The 22,356-nt window shown below is 37.8% G+C and overlaps 1 protein-coding gene across 20 annotated transcripts in view; it reads right to left on the bottom strand.

The window, feature by feature from the left end:
* The window catches only part of LOC105075346 (uncharacterized), a 138,138-nt gene that overhangs the window by 72,427 nt on the left and 43,355 nt on the right, over positions 1 to 22,356 (bottom strand). For 19 of the 20 annotated variants that reach the window (XR_012510312.1, XR_012510310.1, XR_012510327.1 and 16 more), the window contains one exon: positions 2,831 to 2,971. The gene's annotated coding sequence lies outside the window, so the exon portion shown is untranslated. Of the gene's footprint in view, positions 1 to 2,830; positions 2,972 to 19,955; positions 20,054 to 22,356 lie in introns of those variants that run through there. The other variant, XR_012510321.1, reaches the window with a different exon arrangement.

The following is a 22,356-nucleotide window of genomic DNA, read 5'->3' as shown; positions in this document are numbered from 1 at the left end:
GCATCCTAACTCTGCCTGGTGTGCGGGAACTCGCCTGGGTGGGTGCAGGGGGAGGGCGGGAGACGCGGGAAGGAATTAGACTCGCACAAACTAAGTAATTGAAATCATTAATAGCGGTAAAATAAGTTGTCCATCCTACACGTAATTTGTAGTAATGTTTGGTTACTGAGATTAATTTCCAGTAATGAAATACTAATTAAACCATTTATTGAGTAATGTATTTGCTTGGTGGTGTTTTATGGGTGTTCGCTTATAAATATTTTAATTACTTTTGCTAAGTAATTAGAATTTACTAAATAATTTCCAAACTATTTATTAATTTCTAGCAATTCTCAGCCAACCAACAAGTTATTGTTTTATTTTATATCAGTAAGTAAAGTCTGTTTTTTTAAGACTTTGAGTGAAGAGAAATACAGTAATAAAGCCAGTCTGTTTCATCACATGAAGTTGGGTGTATTAAAGCAAAAAAAAGGGAGGGACATAAAAATCATTCATAATCCAACATTTCTTAAACACTGTGAACATTTTTGTTTATATCCTTACAGACTTTCCTTCTGGGGGCATGTACAGTGTTTTTCAAAATTAAGATCATACCAACTACATGCTTTCTGGCCACCAAATTTTGCCAATTTTTGTATCATTCTTTCTATTCTATCAAAATGCTAAACCATTCCACAGAGATACTCTCTTTAACAGTTTAGGAGACTTTCTGAAGGAAATATTTACTTTTTCTACCTCTATGTACCTACTATATGTCAGACACTATCCAAAGTAATTTATATGAAGTAAATTATTGGTAGTAATAAGCTACTCTGTGGCAGTAATCTGTGTAAAATGGGGCCACCCACATGATGCAGTCTTAGCATGAAGTCATCTTCAGTAAAGGTCAGGGAGAAAAAAAATTTACTGAAATAAATAAAATAGGATCACAGTGAATGCACAGTGAATGTAGTTCTAGGACCTGCTTTTCTTACTTAAAATATTATAAACCTCTCTCCACTTCAATAAATATGAAGGAGTAGTAGTGCCCTTTTTAATAGCTGCATAGTGTTCCATGAAGGTACCCCTAGTTATTCTCTAATGCCTAACTGCTGGGCGTTTTGGTTGTTTTCAGTTCACTATTGTGAACAAAATTATAATGAATGTCAATATACATAGATCTTTGTGCCCTCATCCAACTATCTCCTTAGAACATACTCCTAGATGTGGAATTGCTGGGTCAAAGTGTAGGAATATTTGTAAGACTTTTGATTCACACTGCCCATGTGCCTCAAGAAAAATTGAACCAATTTATACTCCCATCACTAGAGCTGAAAGACCTGTTTCCCTGAAGTATATGCAATTACTATTATCTTAAACCTCATGTCACTTGTTCTTGCTCCCTGTCTACACAGAGAGGTAGCCCAGGAAAGCATCCTGAATCACAGAGTCTCAGAACCCACCATCCTGTTGGCTCAGGAGAAATACAGCTGGTTGGCTCATGCTGTCAGGCAGCAAATCCTCCCTGTCACTATCATTTCATCCTGTTTGTGTGTGTGCGTGTGTGTGTGTTTAAGACAGCACTTTTGGCTACCTAAAGAGTCAATTCCCGAGGGAGGTGCCAAGATGGCGGAGTAGAGAGACACAGCTCGCCCTCTCCCACAAATACACCAAGAATTACGTCTACAAACCTACTGAATCGCACAGAACACCTACTAAACTCTGGCAGAGTGTTTCTCACTTCGAAATACAGGATTCCCACAAAATCCGATAAACAACAAGTTCATACTGTAAAGCACAGGGAACTATATTCAATATCTTGTAGTAACTTACAGTGAAAAAGAATATGAAAACGAACCTATGTATGTTCATGTATGACTGCAGCATCATGCTGTACACCAGAAATTGACAAAACATTGTAAACTGAATATACTTATATAAAAAAACCACACCGATTGGAAAGAAGACCAAGTTGTCAAGCCAACTGACATCCTTCAAAGTCCAACGATCCCCATTCCTGGGCTCTCAGATGTCTGCCTGTGATCCCTCAACAGATAAAGTACATTCTTTACTGGCCATGTTTGCCCTAACAAACTAATAGCTGTAGGTAATGCCTAATCTCACAATAGCTCAGGCTGGTTTGTTTCAGCCCACCTTATCAGAGTCAAACCTCACCACCTTTCACGGACCCTAAACCTCTTACCTCACCTACAACCAACCAGACTCTTGTGCACAAGCCAATCAGGAACCTTGTGACCCGACCTTATAAAAAACCCCAACAACCGGCCCTCAGTGCTCACACAGGCACCCCTTGTCAGTGTGGCCTGCTATTGTCTATGGCAGTGTACCCTAATAAACTCCTTTTTTATTCTCCTCCTTTATCTCTGGTAAATTCTTTTACCAACCCAAGTGTCACTGGCCCATTGACCAGCCACCCCATTGTGTTCCACAATACAAGTCAAGTAAAAATAATAAGAGCAAATAACAACATAGCATTTTTTTGGATTCCAGGCACTTTTCTAGGATGTATACTATATATTTTTTAAGTATATATGATGTTAGAAATGCTAAGAAGCCAAGGCAAGATAAATGCAAAGAAGACCATGCCCACACCTTTAGCACATCAGAGTAAAACTGCCAAGAGACAATTCAAAGAAAAATCTTAAAAAACAGGGGAAAAAAGGGATTACCTTCGAAGCAGTAATAATAACAACAACTGAAACAGTGGAGGCCAGAATAATGAAGGTTATTCTATATACTGGATAAATCATCACAATAACTCTATAAGGTAGCTACTATTAGTATCACTATTTCAGAGATTAGAAAAATGAGGCTCAAAAAAAGTTAATACCTTGTTGATGATCACAGGACAAGTAAGTGATGGAGTTAAGGTTTGAATCCTGGAAATTTGGCTCCAAAGTCCATGCTCTTTGCTTTTCCTCTGGATACGGTGGATTAGCTTGTATCATACCAGCCTCTTCGCCAAAAACAACTAGAAAAGCAAGTTTGAACGCAAAGAAAAGTTACCAGGGCAGCACAGACTTGAGAGGCCAAGGTCACCAAGATAAAAGAGGTACATTCACGTGAACCTGAGATCTGGTCACATTTTTCCCTGCAGGTGTTTGCAGCTTTGTAAACAAACATGTGAGAGGCCCAGAAGCTGAGTAGATATCCAGCAGTCTCCTGGGAGTGAGAATCTTAAAAGTGAATTCTGGGATGCCAGATATAGGAAACTTAGCAAACATCCCCAGCTTTCAGTTGGGACACCTGACAAGTTATAGCCTAAAAGTAAGGGCTAATCTTACTTCTCAGGTATGTAAACAGATGAGCCATCCCCAAAGCTGAAACTCAGATTTAAACCAGCTCAGTCTAAGATTAGATTAGGATGATCTGACCCTGACTTGAGACAAAAGCAAACCCCCTCTGCAGGCAGGTAACATTTAAGCTCAAATTTCCACTATAATGTTTTATCCACAATGTCCATCATTCAATCGAAAGTTACCAGACTTACCAGGAAAGAAGACCAAGTGACCAAAAATCAAAGACCAAATAATAAAAGCAGACTTATAGTTGATTCATATGTGGGAATTATCAGATACAATTTTGAAATAACTGTCATCAATACATTCAAGAAAACAAATCACAGAGAAAGAAAAATACCATATGAGATCGCTCATATGCGGAATCAAAAAAAGAAAACATATATACGAAACAGAAACAGACTCATAGACATAGAATACAAACTTGTGGTTGCCAGGGGGACAGTGAGTCAGAAGGGACAGACTGGGATTTCAAAATGTAGAAAAGATAAACAAGATTGTACTGTGTAGCACAGGGAAATATATACAGGATCTTGTGGTGGCTCACAGCGAAAGAGAATGTGACAATGAATGTATGTATATTCATGTATAACTGAAAAATTGTGCTGTACACTGGAATTTGACACAACATTGTAAAATGACTATAACTCAATTAAAAAAAGATTTGCCAAAAAAAAAATTACAAGTAAAGAATTGCAGTGGAGAACTAGAATCCACCCAAAAAGTCAAATAGAAATTTTAAAACTGAAAAATATAATAATTGAAATTAAGGACTGGAAAGATGGGTTTAATCACAAAGCAGACACAGCTGAAGAGAGGACTAGACACCTACCTGCTAATAAATAGGTCAACAGAAAACATACAGACTGGATCAAAGGGAGAAAAAAATAGAAAATACAGAAAGGAAATTAAAGATATGAACATAGTAGAAAGGCATAAAATATGTGTAATTGTCCCAGAAGGAGAGGAGAGAGAACACAGAGCAAAAGCAATATTTGAAGAGATTACTGACTAAGAATTTTCCAAAAGAAATAAAAACCACAAGCTATATATATTTAAGAAATGCTAAGAAGCCCAGGCAGGATAAATACAAAGAAAACTACATCCACATCTTTGGCACATCAGAGTAAAACTGCTGGAAGACAAGGCAAAGAAAAACCTTAAAAAAACAGAGGGAAAAAAAGGAATATTACCTTCAAAGTAGTAACAATAGCAACAATTGACTTCTCTATAGAAATAATGGAGGCCAGAACAATGAAGGACAAGCTTCAAAATCTTGAAAGAAAATAACTGTCAACTTAGAATAATATGTCTTACAAAAAAAAATTCTTTAACAAGAAATGAAAATAAGACATTTTCAGACAGAAATTAAAATATTTAACCAACCAACCAACATAAAAAAAAAAAAAGACCTAAAGAAAGTCGTACAAGAAGGAAAACAATCCCAGATGAAATCAAAGATATCGAGGAAGGAATGAAGAACACTAGGAGGGTCAACATGTGTAAGGATAAAACTAAAATGATTATATTTCTATATAAAAAATTCCAAATAATCTACAAAAAACAGCGCTCCTAGAAATAACAAGTGAGTTTAACAAGGGCACAGGACACAAGGTCAATATACGAAATGTATTGTATTTCTATATAACAGCAATAAACATTGCATTCAAAAATTTAAAAGCAATACCATTTACTTTAGCACCCTTAAAAATGAAAGACTTAGTTATAAATCTAACAGATATGTGCAGGATCTGTGCTTTGAAAACTATAAAATACTGATGAAGGAAATCAAAGACCTAAATAAATGAAAAAATAATCCATGTTTATGAACTGAAAGAATCAAATTGATAATAACCACTCTCATTGATCTATAGATTCAATACAATCCCAACCAAAATCTCAGTATATTTTTAAAATCATTACTGACCAGCTAAAATGATTCTAAAATGTATATGAGAGAGGCAGGAATCCAGAATGACCAAAACAACTTTGAAAAGGAAGAACAATGTTGAAGGAATTAAACTACCTAATTTCAAGACTTAATGTAAAACTATGGTAATCAAGACAGTGTGGTATTAGCAAAAAGATGGACACATAGATCAATGGAACAGAACAATCTAAAAAGAGACTCAACTGATTTTCGATAAAAGTCAAAGGCAATTCAATGGAAAAAAGATAGTTATTTTAATAAATGGTGCTGGAATGATTAGATGTTCATATACAAAAAAAAAAAAAAAAAAGACCTCAACCTATACCTCATACCTTATACAAAAATTAACTCAACTACTCCTAAGTGTATGCAAGATAACTGACAGTATGTGTTCACACAAAACCTTGTACGTGAATGTTCATAATAGCCAAAAATAACCCAAATGTCCATTGAATGATGAGTGGTAAATAAAATGTATATATTCATCCAATGGAACATTATTCAGCCATAAAGAGGAATGATGTACTAATACATGCTACAAAACAGATGAACCTTGAGAATAATACGCTAAGTGAAAGACTGTAGAGGCAGGAAGTAGATTAGTGGTTGCCTAAGGCGGAGGGGCAATGGGCAGTGACTGCTAACGAGTTCTGGGGTTTCTTTTTCAGACGATGTGAAATGCTCTGGAATTAGTGGTGATGGTTGCATAACCTTGTGAATATACTAAAAATCACTGAATTGTACACTTTCAAAGGGTGAATTTTATGGTTTGTGAATTATATCTCAATAAAACAAAATGTTTTTTTAAATTAACTCTAAATGGATCATAAACCTAAATGTATAATGTGAAACTACAAAACTTCTGGTAGAAATACATGAGAAAATCTGCATGACCCTACATTAGGCAAAGAGCTTCTAGACACTAAGAGCACATTCCACAAGAGCATGATCCACAAAAGAAAAAAATGATAATTTGAACTTTATTAAAATTAAAAACTCATGCTTTGCAAAAGACACTGTTAAGAGAATTCAAAAGCAAGCCATGGAAGAAAACATTTTTAAATCATATTTCTGACAAAGACTTGTATACAGAATACATAAGTAATTCTAAAAACTCAACAATAAAAAAAAAAAACAAGCAACACAATGTTTAAAATGCCAAAAGTTCTGAACACACACTTCACCAAAGAAGATATATGGGTGGCTAATAACCACGTGAAAAGATGTTCAGCATTAGTTATTAGGGATAACCAAATTAAAACCATCATGAGATACTACTACATACCTATTAAAAGGGCTAAAATGAAAAAGACTGACTGACAATACCAAGTGATGATGAGGATGCGGAGTAATTGGAACTGGTGGAGATGCAAAATTGTAAAGCCACTTTGAAAAATAATTTGGCAGCTTCTTTAAAAAAAATTAAACATAAACATATCATATGACCCAGCAATCCTACTCCTAGATATTTATCCAAGAGAAATGAAGATGTATGCTTATGACAAGCCAATGTTTATAGGAGCTTTATTCATAATTGCACAAAACTGGAAGCAACCCTGATGTCTTTCAGGTAGCAAATGGATAAACAAGGTATAGTACAACTATACACACAACAACACAAATGAATCTTAAGTACATATTGCTATGTGAAAGAAGCCAGACCAGAAAGCTACGTATATTTCTAAGGGTTGGAGTTGGGAACAGAGTTGACTATAAGGGAACAGCACAAAGGAATTTTGGGAGTGATCGATAGACTGTTCTATACCAAGAGTTTTTGGTGGTGGATATATGACTCTGCATTTGACAAAACCCATAGAACAGTACACAACAAAGAATAAAGCTTACTGTATGTAAACTTTTAAAAAATCAACCAACATGTGGAGAGAACGCCCAGTGAAATGCAAACTGCTAACTGTAACAAATGAAAAAATAAATATTGTTTTAATGGAAGAATTATAATATCATGTGAGTTTTAAAATATATGTTGAATTGAAACATGAAAATAATAGCATAAAAACTGGAGATGGGAAATGGAATTAAAGTATTCCAAAGCCCTTACATGACATGAAAAGTACTAAAAGTACTATTTCATATTAGACTTTAATAAATCAAAGGTGTTGAATGCTCTAAGGTAACTACTAAAAATAATAGTAAAGGAATTTATAACAAGATAATAGAGGGAAGAAATGGAATAATAAAAATACTTGTTTAATCTAAAAGAAGGCAAGAAATGAGAAAAAAAGGAATATAGATTAAGTGGGATAATTACAGAATACATAAAATGGTAGATATAAACCCAAATATATTAACAAGATTATATTAATGTCATTAACAAGAGACATTCATTAAAAATAAGGACACAGAAAAAATTTTAAGTAAAGAATAGGGGAGGAACCCTATGCAAATACTAACCAAAAGAGGATGATGTCACTATACTAAAATCAGACAAAATAGGCTTTAAGACAAAAAAGCATCACAAAATATTAAGAGTGACACTTCATAGTGATCAAAAGCACAATCAACCAAGAGGATTGAATGATTCTAAATGTATATGCATGTAATAACATAGCCTTAAAATATAAAAAAACAGAAACTGACAGATCTAAAAGGAGAAATAAACATGTCCCAATCATAATGGATTATCTTAACATATCTCCCTTAATAATAGACAGAATCTACCAATAATGACATAGATTTTAAAATGAAGAATATTTTTCCTCTAAATATCACATTTGACATACACATGTAGATGATTAAGAGAGCTCAGTTTTTAAAAATTAAACTCATTGTTTTGTATAATACAGAGTGATCATGTGACTCTTTACCCAGTTTCTCTGAATAGTAACATCTTGCAAAAGTGTACCACAATAACCAGGATCTTCACATAGATACAGTCAAGGTACAGAACATTTTCATCCCTTATGTTATCCTTTCATAGCCATACTCATTTCCCTCATGCTCCTACCCCCACGTTAGCCCCTGCTAATCACTAATCTGTTCTCCATTCTATAATTTTCTCATTTCAAGAATAGTATATAATAGCCAAAATGTGGAAACAACCAAAATGTCCACTGACAGATGACTGAATAAAGAAGTGTGGTAATATTTATACAATGGAATACTACTCAGCCATAAAAAAGAACAAAATAATGCCATTTGCAGCAGCATGGATGGACCTGGAGATCATCATTCTAAGTGAAGTAAGCCAGAAAGAGAAAGAAAATTACCATATAATATCACTCATAAGCGGAATCTTAAACAAAAAGACACAAACAAACTTATTTACAAAACAAGAACAGACTCACAGACATAGAAAACAAACTTACGGTTACTATGGGGGAAACAAGGTGGAAAGGGATAAATCGGGAGTTCAAGATTTGCAGATACTAACTACTATATATAAAACAGATAAACAACAAATTTCTTCTGTACAGCACAAGGAACTATATTCAATATCTTGTAGTAACCTATTATGAAAAAGAATATGAAAACAACTATATATATATATGTATATGTATGACTGAAACATTATGCAGTATACCAGAAATTGACAACATTGTAAACTTAATTGTACTTCAATAAAAATAAATTTTACAAAAGAATAGTATATAGATGGAATCATTCAGTATGTAACCTTTGGAGTTGGCTTTTTTTCACTTAGGACAGTTCCCTGGAGGTTCATACAGGTTGTTGTGTGTATCAATAGCTTGTTCCTTTTAACCATTGAGTAGTATTCCATAGCATGGATGTATCACAGTTTATTCACCCATTGAAGGACATCTGGGTTGTTCCCCTTGTTGCCTATTATACAGAAAGTGCTATAAACATTCATGTAAAAGTCTTTGTGTGAACCTATATTTCTCATTAGTGCCAAACTGTTTTCCAATCTGCAAGCTGTTTACTTCCTTTTCTTGCCTTATTGCACTGGCTAGAACTTTCAGCACTACACTGAACAAAAGTGGTTAGAGCAGATATTTTTGCCTTGTCAGTTTAAGGCAAAGATTCAGTCTTTTATTATTTACTATAACGTTAGTTGTAGATTTTTTTGTAGATGCTCTTTATCAAGTTGAGGAGGTTCTCCACTATTCATATTTTCCTGAGAGTTTCAACACCATGAATGGGTGCTAAATTTTGTCAAAGCTTTTTATACATCAGTTGATATAATTATATAATTTTTTTCTTTAGCCTGTTAATTTAGTATATTACATTGATAGATTTTTTTTTAGCACAACAGAAACATAGTTGATAAATCTTGACAAGTTCAAGGACCATGCTTTGCACACCAGAAAATGAAAACCCTCAGCCATTGGTACATGATCAACGATGGAAAAAAAAAAAAAAAACCAGCCATTCCATCGAAGAGACTGACAGGGATCCATGCAGAATCAGTACAGTGGAGCAGAAGATGCTACTGAGTCAGACACTGAAGGGAGGGGATTCACAGCAGGACCAGAAGTGAAATGCAGCTATTATCATTCTTGGCTAAGAGTTCAATCAACCCAGTCTGACGATAAGAAACTGGGAGTTGGTGTGCCAAAACGACATAATTGATCCATACCATCTTTTGAATATCAATCCAGCTTTGCATCCCTGTAATATACCCCACTTAGTTATGTTGTATAATTCTTTGGATATATTGATGAATTCAATTTGTTAATTTTTAAATGATTTTTATATCTATATTCATAAAGGTTATTGGTCCATAGTTTTCCTTTTTTGTACGGACATAGTCGAGTTTGGGTAACAAGGTAATATTAGCCTCATGAAATGAATTGGGAAGTGTGCCCCCTCTTCTATTTTCTACAAAAGACTATATAGAGTTAGTGTTAATTCTTCTTTAAACATTTGTAGAATTCTCCAGTAAAACCATGTGGCCTCAGGATTTCTTATTTGGGAGTTTTTAAAATTATGAATTCAATATCATTTATATAGGATAGTATAGGACTATTCAAAATATCTATTTCATATTGGGTGAATTGTGGAAGTTGGTGTTGAATTGGTCCAATTTCATCTAAGTCACTCCTGCTTTCTTTTGATTAACATTTGCATGACACAGCATTTTCCAGCCTTTTACTTTCAATCTGGCAATATTGTTATATTTGTAAGGAATTTTTTTTAGACAGTGTATAGTTGGGTCATGTTTTTTGATCCTTCCTGCCATCTCTGTCTTTTAATTATTGTATTTAGATACTCTATGTTTAATGTACTTATTGATATCCTAGGGCTTAAGTCTCCATTTTTATTTTTTTCTGTTTCTTCTTTCTGCTTTTCATTTCTCTTTTCCCTTCCGTGCCTATTCAAGTGGATTACTTAACTTTAAAAAAATTCCATTTTGATTTATCTGCGGTGTCTTTTAGTGTATCTCTTTGTATAGCTTTCTTACTGGTTGCTGTAGGTATTACTTTATATATATATATCTTATTGTAGCCTATTTATGTCATTTTACCAGTTCGTATGAAGAATAGAGGCCTCATCTTCCTTTATGTCCCTTTACTCTCTCCCATTTATAATTATTTTAAACATTTCCTCTATATACATTTATAACTGCTAAGATATTATAAATTTTGCTTGAATCATCAAACATTATTTTAGAAAATTTAAGAAAAGAAAGTCTATTGTATTTACCCATATTTTTTGCTTACTATGTTATTTCTTCCTGATGTTCTAAAGTTCCTCACTTTACTATTTCCTTTCTGTTTAGAGAATGTTATTTTTTGCCTTTCTTTTAGGATAGTTCTGCTGGCAACAAATTATTTTACTTTTCCTTAATCAGAGAATGTCTTAATTTCTTCCGCATTTCTGAGGAAAATTTTTGCTGGGTGTAAGACTCCAAATTGACAGGGTTTTGTTGCAGCATGTGAAAATATTGTGACACTGCCTTCTGGCACCTATGGTTTCTGATAAGAAACAAACTGCAATTCAAATTGTTTTCCCCTTTAGGTAAAGTGTCATTTTTATCTGTCTGCTTTCAAAACTTTTTCTTTACTTTTTTCTTTTCTTTTCAGTAGTTTAATTATGATGCATCTTAGTACAGATGTCTTTGAGTTTATCCCGTTTGGGGTTCACCCAGCTTCTTGGATTATAGCTTTATGTCTCTTGACAAAACTGGAAAAGTTTCCACCACCACTTCTTTTCATACTTTTTCAGCCCCACCCTCTTTCTCCTCTCCTTCCTGGACTCTGATGTCCAAATGTTATATCTTTTGTTATAGTCCTACATGTCTCTGAAACGCTCTTCTTTCTATCCATCTATCTTTCTTCCTTCCTTCATTCCCTTCTTCCTTCCTTTCTCTCTCTCTCTCCCATTAATATTGGGTAATTTCTGTAGTTTTACTTTCTGGTTCACCAATTCTTTGCTCTGCCTTCCATTCCAGTGTTGATCCCATTTCTTGAGCTTTTAATTTTGATTATGGTATTCTTTATTTCTAAAATCTTCATTTATATATCCCACTTCTTTGTTGAGGTTTTCTATTTTGTTGTTGTTGTTGTTCATTTCAAATACATTTGTAATTGCTCACTGAAGCACTTTCAACATGGTTACTTCAAAACCTTTCAGATAATTTTAGCATCTCTGTCTCTTTTACACTGTTAGTATAATGAGATTTTTAAGCAGAATTCTTCATATATGGAGATTCATTCTGGATATTTGTGATATTTTTCTTCCCTCCAATGTTTTCTAGCTGTAACATGCACACTCAATTTAACATAAACTTTTTGCTACTAGTCCTTCTACAACATTCACTTTAGTTAACATAGAAAAACAAATTTATTTATTTTTATAGTCAGATTTGATTAGTTTACATTATATTTAACACAACTAGTGGGCACGCTGGAGAGCAGCATATGAGTTCCTAGTGTTTATTGTGTTGAGGGCATGATTCCGTATGTTTTACGGAGAAAACGAAGAAATACTTAAATGGAGGTTAATTAGCAGAGCTTTTATATATTTGAAGATCATGATAATTTTCACTAATAACCAAATTTACTAAATGAGAGTCTCACTGGGCTTGTTTTAATAAATAATAATACACATTAGTAATTAGCAAGATGAAGTTGAAAATAAACACAGTGGTTAAGCTTTAGACAAAATAAATTATTTTAAGTAGTTTAAAAGTATTCTCTGCAATCTTGTTTATGCTGTTACATTCATTTGGTAAACAAAACACTTTCTTCCCAGAGACCAAAAATGACAACCCAACCTATCTTGGTTTCAGCCATTTCAGTTCTCTGTGGTGAAGATGATCCTTGGCCTTTAGTAGATGGTAAGCTCTTGGGAGTAAGGATTAGGTCTGCCTCACTCATCACAACATCCCCAGTAACTAGCACAGTGTCTAACACAAGGTGGGTGATCAAATACTGCTTGAATGCATACATGAATAAATGAATGAAGTGCTTGTAGAAAATAATTGGGGCCCACACTCAACACTAGAGTGTCTACTCAATCGAGACAGAGGCAGGAGTAAATCAAGAAAGAGTCAGGATCAGTGCTAAGGCAGAACAGGCATGAGGCAAGAGAAGTTCAGTCTGGTCAGACTTTGCCTGGCTTATTTCAGCTTTACATGGTATAATGTGGACCCAACAGCCTTGATACTCACTACCCCAATACTCCTTGACCTATAACTTCACACAATCTACCTACATCACTGAAATTTCCTAGAACCACTTTCCAGCTATCTTTGTGGTCACTTATACATAAGCTGAAATCATAAAGAACATATTTATATCACACACTTGGCCCTGGCTTCACACAGTTCAGTTTTTCCTGCCTGAATTTCTTCCCTAACCTTCCCAACTCCTTTAAGGCAGAGCCAGGCCACCACTTATGAAATGGTTTGGAGCAGGAGCACTCCCTATACCTGTTTGTATCAATCAGCTTCTATCAGAAATTTGAATTGGAAATAAAGAGACTGAGATAGTCAGTAAATAACAGAAGCAGAAGCTCCAAAGAGAGAAAAAAAAAAAACAAAAAAACAAGCAGCTTCTGACTTTTGGCACAATGGAGTTAGGAGGCCCATAAAACATCTCTCCAAGAAAGTAACTATCAAGGTAGACAAGATAGTAAAAACAAACAAACAAAAGCCAAACCAAGACAAACAAGCAAGCAAACAAAAACATTTCACACTGGAATTCTACCAAAGGCATACAACAACTAAGAAATATTTACTTATTAAAACTACCAAGTTTTGGGTAAGAATAGCATGAGTCTATGGCTGCTCACATCCCATCCCCCTTTTCTCAGCTCTGTGCCATGAACGAGTAGCTTCACCACTGATGCTGGAGGTGGTACACTTGATTTGGAGCATTGTCAGTTAAAGAGATAATCTCAGTGGCAAGCAAAAAGGGAGGACCATCATCTCCATTAGTCTGAGGTTTTAGGCTTGGTTCAGACAAGCAAAGACTAGTCAACTGGCCAGGAATTTATCAAGAAGTTTCAGGAGGTAAGACAGACATAAGGGGCTTGATAAAGTTCCCACATATCCTGGATTGACCAGAAGTTGTGTGCATGTACAGCAGAGACCAAAGAGGGCCAAAGAGGCTCACATATCCTTGACCAGCAAAGCCTGTATATATGTGCAGAGGAGATGTGAGACAATGTTAAGGGTACTGACATATCTGTAATGGGTATCCTAGAAGGAAAGTGGAAAGTGAAATGGGTATAAAAAGTATTTAAAGATATAATGGCCACAACCTTCCTAAATGTAATAAAAATATTCATCTATATGTCCAAGAAGCTCAATAACTCCTAAGTAGGATTAATACAAAGAGGTCCACAGCTGGATCCACATAGTCAAATTAATGAAAGCCTAGAACAAAGAGAAAATTTTGAAAACAGCAAGCAAAAAACAACTTATCACATCACAAAGAACAGAACAATACAATTAACAGCTGATTTTCGTCAGAAACAATGAAGGTTAGAAAACAATGGATTGACATATTCAAAGTACTAGAAGAAAAGAATTCAATCAAGAATTCCTTATTCAGCTAAAATAATCCTTCAAATGTAAAGGTAAAATAGAAACATTTCCAAATAAACAGACTTAGAACATTTCTTGCTACCATGCCTGTCTTCACGAAGTCCTTCTGGCAAAAGAAGTGACCCCAATCAATAACTCAAATCCACAAAAAGAAATGAAGAGCACCAAAAACCATAAATGTGTGAGTAAATATAAAAGACTCTGTGTGTATATTTTCTCATCTCTTTTCTTAACTTTAACAAAATGTAAGACTGTAATATTAAGTAATTATAACTTGGTATTATTGAATTTATAACATACATAGATGTTATACATATATATATATATGAAAGGAAATGTATTAGAACAAAGTTTGTATATTTTGCCAGAATTAAGGTAGTATTATGTTGAAATAGATTGTACTAAGTTAAAATGCCTATTGTAATCTCTAGAGCAAGTACTGAGAAAATAACTTGAAGTAATACAGTAAGAAAACAAGAGAAAAATTAAAATATTTACTTTTAACTAAAACTAGAATTATTTAACATAAAATAGGGCAGTAAAGGAGAACAGTAAAACAAAAAAAGACATGAAACAAATAGAAAAATGGCAGGTGTAAATCCAACCATATCAAGAATTATATTTAAAGGGAATGAACCAAAAATGCCATTCAAAAGGCACAGACTGTCAAACTGGATAAAAAAGCTAAACCAAACCAAGTGTAGTCAACAAAATCATAGATTCAAAGACATAAGTAGGCTGAAGTAAAAAGGTGGGAAAAGATACTCCAGGAAAATAGTAATCATAAAAGAGCTGGAGTAGCTATATTAATATCAGACAAAATAGACTTTAAGACAAGAAACATCACTAGAGATAAAATGGAGAAATTTTATAATGATAAAAGGGTTAATATATCAGGAAGTAACAATTATAAATGTATGTGCACTTAACAAAAGAGCCCCAAAATACATAAAGCAAAAATTGATGGAACTGAAAGGAGAAACAGACAATTCAACAATAATAATTAGAAATTTCAACACCCCACTCTGAATAATTGATAGAACAACCAGACAGAAAGTCAGAAAGGATATTTAAGACTTGAATAACACTATTGAATAACACTATCAACCAACTTGACCTACCTGACATTTTATGCAACATTCCACCCAAAGACTGCATAATAAACATTCTTTTCAAGGGCACACGGAATATTCTCCAGCATAAACCATATGCTTGGTCACAAAACAGTTCTCTATAACTTTTAAAAGACTGAAATGAGACAAAGTATGTTCTGTGACCACAAGAAGACTAAATTAGAGATCCATAATAGAAAGAAATATGGAAAAAATGAAAAAAAAAAAACTAAATTAAACAACATCCTTAGAGCAAAAGTCAATGAAATAGAAAGTAGAGAAAATCAATGGAACCAAAAATTGGTTCTTTGAAAAGGTCAACTAAATTGGCAAATCCTGAGCCAGATTACCTAGAAAGTGGAAAAGAAAATACAAAATACCCAAATCAAGAATAAAGAAGGTATATCATTACTGACACTATAAAAATTAAAAGAATTATAAGAGAAAACATGAAGAACTTTATGCCATCAAGTTAGACAACTAAGATAAAATTGACAAATTCCTAGAAGTACAAAAATTACCAAAACTGACTCAAAAAGAATTAAAAAAGTGAATAAAGTTAAAATAAAAATGAAACTGAAAGAATAATTAAAATTTTTCCCACAAAGAAAAGCCTACACCCAGAAGGAGTTACTGGTTAATCAAATATTAAATATGTAAAGAAGAAATAGTACCAATTCTTCAGAAATTCAGAAAATAGTGGGGGAGGGAATACTTTACAACTCATTCTATAAGGCTAGACAAAGCTACTATAAAAGCTAGACAAAGGTACTACAAAAAAAGAAACACAATATCTCTCATGAATATAGACAAAAGAATCCTTAACAAAATATTAGGAAACCGAATTCAGCAACATATAAAAATGATTAAACAACATTACTAAGTGGTATTTATTATAGGAATGTAAGGCTGGTTTAATACTTGAAGATTAATTAATGTAGTACACCATATTAAAAGAATAAAGGGCAAAACTCACATGATAATTTCAGGAAGAAATAGATAATTTAATAGTATTAACTGAAAATTTCAAAACCTACTCAGTAGATGCAGGAAAAGCACTTGACAAAAATCCAGTGCTAATTCATGATTTTTTTTTAAGTTATGCTGAGACAATTGGCTATCCACATGCAAAAGAAATGAACTTAGATTCTTACCTCATATCATACACTAAAATTAACTTCAAATGAATCACAGTCAAAAAGTTAAACGTAGAGTTAGCATATGAACTTGCATTCCTACTTATTCTTAGATATATATCCAAAAACCTGAAAACATATGTGCACACAAAGACTTGTACACAAATGTTCAGAGCAGCATTATTCATAATTGCCAAAATGTGGAAACAACCCAAATGTCCAACAGTGAGGCAAGGATAAACAAAAAGTTGTAAAACTATATAGTAGAACATCGTTTGGCCATAAAAAGGAATGAAGTTCTTGTCCATGATACAACATGGATGAATCTTTAAAAGCATCATCCTGGGTGAAATAAGCCAGACACAAAGGCCTCATATTGTAGGATTCCATTTATACTGAATGTCTAAAACAGGCAAATCCATAGAGACAGAATGTAGATCAGGGGTTTCCAGGGACTGAGGGGAAGGAAGGAATGGGGAATGACTGCTAATGGATATAGGGTTTCTTTATTGGGTGATGAAACATTCTGGAATTAGGGGGAGGTGATATTCACACAACTTTGTTAATATATTTAAAAACCACTGAATTTTACCTTTTTAAGGAATGGACTTAATGGCATGAGAGTTTTGTCTCAAAAGGTCCCCATAAGATTTTTGTGCCCTTAGTGCCACCACCTTACAATAACCCCCACTACCAGAGCTAGTCTAAATGAGTTTCTGTTTCTCACTGTAAGAAGCCTCACCAACATATCCACACATATAGCTACCAAAACATCAGCTCTAAAAGGACATCGAATTTCATACATTGCTGAATCCCCCATGCCTAGACAATACTTGGCATATAATAGATTCTCAACAAGTATTTCTTGAATAAGCGAACAAAACAATGAACAGGAACAGTTGTAGAGGAAGGGAGGTATAGAGGGAGAGATTTGCAAACACAGGTATTTTTCAAGGACATTTTCACAGGGATATGGGCAAAATGCTAAGGGCCCAGAGGAAGAAATATTGCCTCCTGGGGAACGCCAGGAAAATGTGGCAACTGAGGACATGTGGGAGCTGGGTCTTGAAGGATGAGTAGGAGTTTGCCAAAGAAGAATGCAAAGAGGTGGGATAGACAGAGATAAACACAGACAAAAGCACATTGTTCTGAAAGAGCCTGGCATTCTTGGGGACCCTGAGAAGGCTCATGAGGCAGAAGTACAGGGCTCCCAGTTGAGGACAGGTGAGAGGAGAGGCCAGAGAGGTAAGCTGGGGGCAGATGGAAAAGGTTCACCTCTTTCCAGCCAAAACATTTGAACTGACTCCCGTGGACATCACAGTCAAGAGAGAATTTTAAGCAGGGGTCAGATTTGCTTTTTAGGGAATTCATTTTGGCTGGAACAGGAAGAGTTTCTCTGAGTTCAGGAGCCATCTAGTCTTCTGGTATCTGCATTCCCTTGCCTCTCTCTCTCTGTCTTTGCACTCTGCTCTTCCTTCTCTCTCTCTCTCCATGTGCTTTCATGTCTAGGTCTCTCCTCTCTATGTATTTCTTTCCATTTTTTTTTTCCTCAGGACACCACCTCTTGATGATGTCTCTCAACTGCCTCCATGTATCTGTCCCCAGACACCTTTCAGATTCCATCTCCAGGATTCATTTTATCCAGGACACCATCCCTCCCAGGCTTGGGTCCCTTACAAATAAGTAACTCAGGATTTGCTTTTGAACAGCTAGCTCTTCAGGGCCCTACCCGTGTATAGACAAGGCATCTGGATGAAGGGGCAGGGCCTGAGCCACCCTCTACTGGGTCCAGAGCTGGTGAGCCTGTAGGTTCTGAGCCCACATGGAACCAATGAGCTGGGAACACCACCCTCTCCTGTCGTCCACAGTGCTACTGCTCACAACATGGATGGGGCCAACAGCACCCAAGCCACCGCCCTTCCAGCCTCATCCAGGAAAGCCTACTGCCCAGGGCTCAGACCTCTGACCTTCTGCTCCACAATGTTTCCTAGCATCTGCCCACCTTCCCCAGGGGCTGGACAACTGGGTCAGGGAGGAACGGCCCCTCCCCCAAGGCTGAGCCTGGGACTCCTCTCCAGGACAGTTCTCTCCCTGGGGACAAGAGGGTCAGACTGCTCTTAGAGACATGACCTCCGAGATGTGCAGCAAGGGCCCTGGCCCAATTTATCACCACAGGGCTATAATTAGGTTTGTTAACATACAGTCGAGTGTAGTCTTGTTGACTAGGAACTTAATCACGTTACTATTGAGTTCCTGTACGCATTGCTCGGGGTGACTGTTTTACTTGCAGAGTTATAGCCAAGCCCAACGGGAGGAAATTAGCTTTGGACACAAGTTTGGAGGGGGGTTCTTTTTCCTCCTGACTTTGTCTCCCACTCCCCCCTTCCATGGGAAAATATTTAGCAAACAGTGACAATGATGAAAAACAGTAGGAAACAAAATGTTCTACATTAGTATAAAACATGAAAAATGCAGCAAGGACCCTTAGCGGTACAACATGTGTTATGCTGGCTGGCAGTCCATTAGCTCTGATAGACATTTCACTTACCTAAGTCAAATATAACAGTCTAGTATTCATTAATATAAGAAGGGGCTGTGGAATCAGAGCTACCATCTGGCTGGGCCGACAGAATAATCTACAACTCATGATTAGGTCTAAGGAGTGGGGTTTCACTTTAATCTTTCTCATTGCTCGAAATTTCCATCTGCGCAGTTCGGCACATCATTTTTCTTCAAGACAAATGTGCTGTTTTTCATGTTCCAAAATTAGATCAGAAGAAAACGATTAATCATGTCACGGCCTGGGAAAGGAAACAAAGCTCCGATATTCTGCTCTCCCCTCCCTCGCTCTCCTCCCCGCCCCTCCCGCGCCCCGGACGGTTGCAAGTTTCGCTTTTTATCCCCAACCTCTGGGTTTTCAGCACAACTTTTCAGAGACGCCACCGCCAGCCGACGGGAGGAGGGTGGGACTGGAGGGAGAGGGCGCCGGCAGGACTCCAGGGGAGTTGGAGGGGGGAGGTCTTGGGACCCCAGCCGGAATGCGCCCCGCCCCTGGGGTGGTCACCCCCGGGCTGGTCCACACCGCCCACCCATGGGAGCCGCTGAGTCCGGGCGCTGGGCGCTGCCGTGGGCCCAGAGTGACAAAAAAGGGCTGCGTGCCTCCCTCCCGTGTCCCCTCCCGCGGCCGCCACAGCCCTGTCTGTCAGGCGGCTCGCAAGTCATAACAAATCCCTGGCGCGGAGCTGAAGCTGAGCATTTGCCGGAGCGTCATGGGGATGATGAATGACCCGCAGGCCTTTGAAGTGCTCTGCCAGTTCAGCTGGGTCCGCGGTGCTGACAGAGAAATATACACAACAGCGTAACCAATAATGAGAACATTAAACATTCCTGCGCCGTGACAGGCTGACAGAAAAACCCAGGCTCCCATCAATCATCGCGCAGATAGAACCTTGACAATTGGCCCCTCACTGATACCCGGGTCACCTTGCCCTCTTCCCCGCTCACCCTAGCCCTGTCGCCGGGGCTCCCACCGCTTCCTCCCTCCGGTTTGCCTCTTTCCCTCGGCTCCTCCAGCCCTCCTCTCCACTTCTCCAGCTTCTCTCCCCTTCCTTTCCCCTCGCTCCCTTCCCCACCCCCCCTCCCTCTCCTCTTCCTCCTCTCTGTCCCCCGCCCTCCTCTCTGGTGACTGACTGCCGTCTGGACCTCTCAGAGGTCAAGTGAGGTTTGGGCCACTTCCATTTTGTTAGGTTGCCCCTGCGTGAAACCATGAAGAGATGACCCGTTTGGGAGGAGTGTGAAGTCAAGTTTGGATTTAACAATTGGTTTCTTTTAACCAGGTGTGAAAAATAATAATACAATCACTGTATTTAAAACTTCTTTTGGAAATATTATTTAAAGTCTAAAGCAAAGCCCTTGGGGAAAGTAAGGCCCACATGAACCCCCTTCTCCCTCCTCTGAAGGGGAGGCTCTCTCTGGGTTCTTCCTGTGTGACTTTGGCAAGGGAACCTTCTCTTTGAGCCAGCCTCTGCCTCTTTCTTTTCAGCTGGGCTTATCTGACGGGATCTGATTTCTGATCTGTCTGAAAGGGAAAAAACAGCAGAGAAATACAAAGATCTCTTCCTTTTCCTCCAGCGGGAAATGAAATCTGCTCAGATAAAGTGTATTGGATGGACCTTCACCCTTCTGCCTGAGATGCTGCCAGGGACGTCTTAGCCACTCTCCAGATCCTCCAGGACTCCCAAAAGAACTTGGTTTGGGCCACACACTCCTGGGCTGAGCCTCTATTCCCTCCTTGTGAAGGTGGGGCATTCCTCTACCCCACACAGGATTACCCCTGCCAGACCCACTGCCCTTGGCAAGCACAGGCTCATGGAAGGAGCTCTGGGCCTGTGGTGAGAAGCCAGAGTCCAAATCCCACGAGAAGAACTGGGGCAAGTCTGGAATTTTCCTAGACCTCTATTTCTTTAACCATAACATGGGAGTGGAAGTCCCTACCTCAGGGCTCTTACGGGTCTCTTTACCTTCTCCAGATGCCAAGAATTATTTTCTTCCTTTTATTCTTAAAGGGATTTTTGGGTTCTGGCTTTTGTTTTCATTCTTGGCTTTAGGGAAGAGAAGACATTCCATGACATTCCAAAAAGTCATGAAAAACTCCCTATAACCTCCACATGTGTCCAGAGATGGTAAGTGGCAGAGGGATCGGGTCACTTCATGGTCAGCTAGCAACCAAGGGTGTTATGAGGAGTCTGGTGGGAACTTGCTGGGTGGAGGTAGGAAGGCCTATCCACTTCAAACACATTTGTGGATGGGTTCAGGTGAGCCGGCTCAGGCATGGAGAGTACTTCGTGGAGGAAACGTCTGCTCTGTGCTCTAGAGTATCTTTTCATTTCTTTTCTGCCCACCTGGAAAGGCCAGCTCTGTTCTCACTGCTTCCAGGAAGCTTGCACTGCCTAACGTGGTCTACAGTGACCTTGCCCTCCTCTGAGGTCCTGTGACCCCTGGCCCAGATGAGCACCTTGCCTGCCCAGCTAGACTTGAAGCTACTTGAGGGCAGGGATAGTGCCATGCTCTGTTCTCCTCTGGGTCACCTGGGATCAGGATGATGTCTTGTTCTAAAATGCCTGTGATACCCACAGCTCCCTTCTTAAAGGAATGGTTCCTACCAGGACTGCTCAAGGGGAAGGCCTCACAGGCGTGTCTGTCCTAAATAACCAACCCCACCCTTTGCCACAGCTGATGGTTCCAGTAGTGAACACCTATCCCTGCAGCCAGATTCTCTTTTCCTTAAAAATGTGAACGCAGCCACGTGGTGTTGGGCTCCTGAAAATCACATAGTGTCTGGAGCTGGGGCAACTATTTTGAGCCATGCACATGCTGAGCAGAGGGGAAAAATAAAAAGTTGATCTTCAAAGTGAAGCAAGAAAATGAGGAGGTGGGCAAAAAGAAGCAGATGAGAAATAGTAGATAGATCCAGAAGACAGCACAGCTTCAATTCCAGACTTGCCCATTCCTGTCCCCTGGGGCCTGTTTGGACTGATTCCTGCCCTCAGATGCCTGTGAGATAGCAGACCACTGGAAAAGATGGCCCAGGCGTGGCCAGGCCATCTGTCCCACCGTTCTGCCTATAAAGAAAGGCCCAGGGATAGGCATGGGACCTATGTCAGGCCAATCAGAGTCCTCCCCAGTACTTTATGCATTGATTCTGAAAGAGAGATGCTCTCCATTCCTTTTGGATTGAGAATTGTAAGTCTAGGACCCCAGAGCTTCCAGCACCAGGGTGGCCACAGCCTGGAGGAAACCAAGTGACTGCAGGAGCGGATGAGGCCAACCAGAGCAGTGGAGCCCACTGATGACAAGTCTGATGACATCGTCAGGTCTCTGGACCTAGTCAAGCCTGAAGTCCACT

The sequence above is a fragment of the Camelus bactrianus genome, chromosome 11, assembly GCF_048773025.1.
Source record: "Camelus bactrianus isolate YW-2024 breed Bactrian camel chromosome 11, ASM4877302v1, whole genome shotgun sequence".
NCBI lineage: Eukaryota > Metazoa > Chordata > Mammalia > Artiodactyla > Camelidae > Camelus > Camelus bactrianus.
Note: the sequence above shows the minus strand (reverse complement) of the source record. Positions and strands in the feature narration are given on the sequence as shown.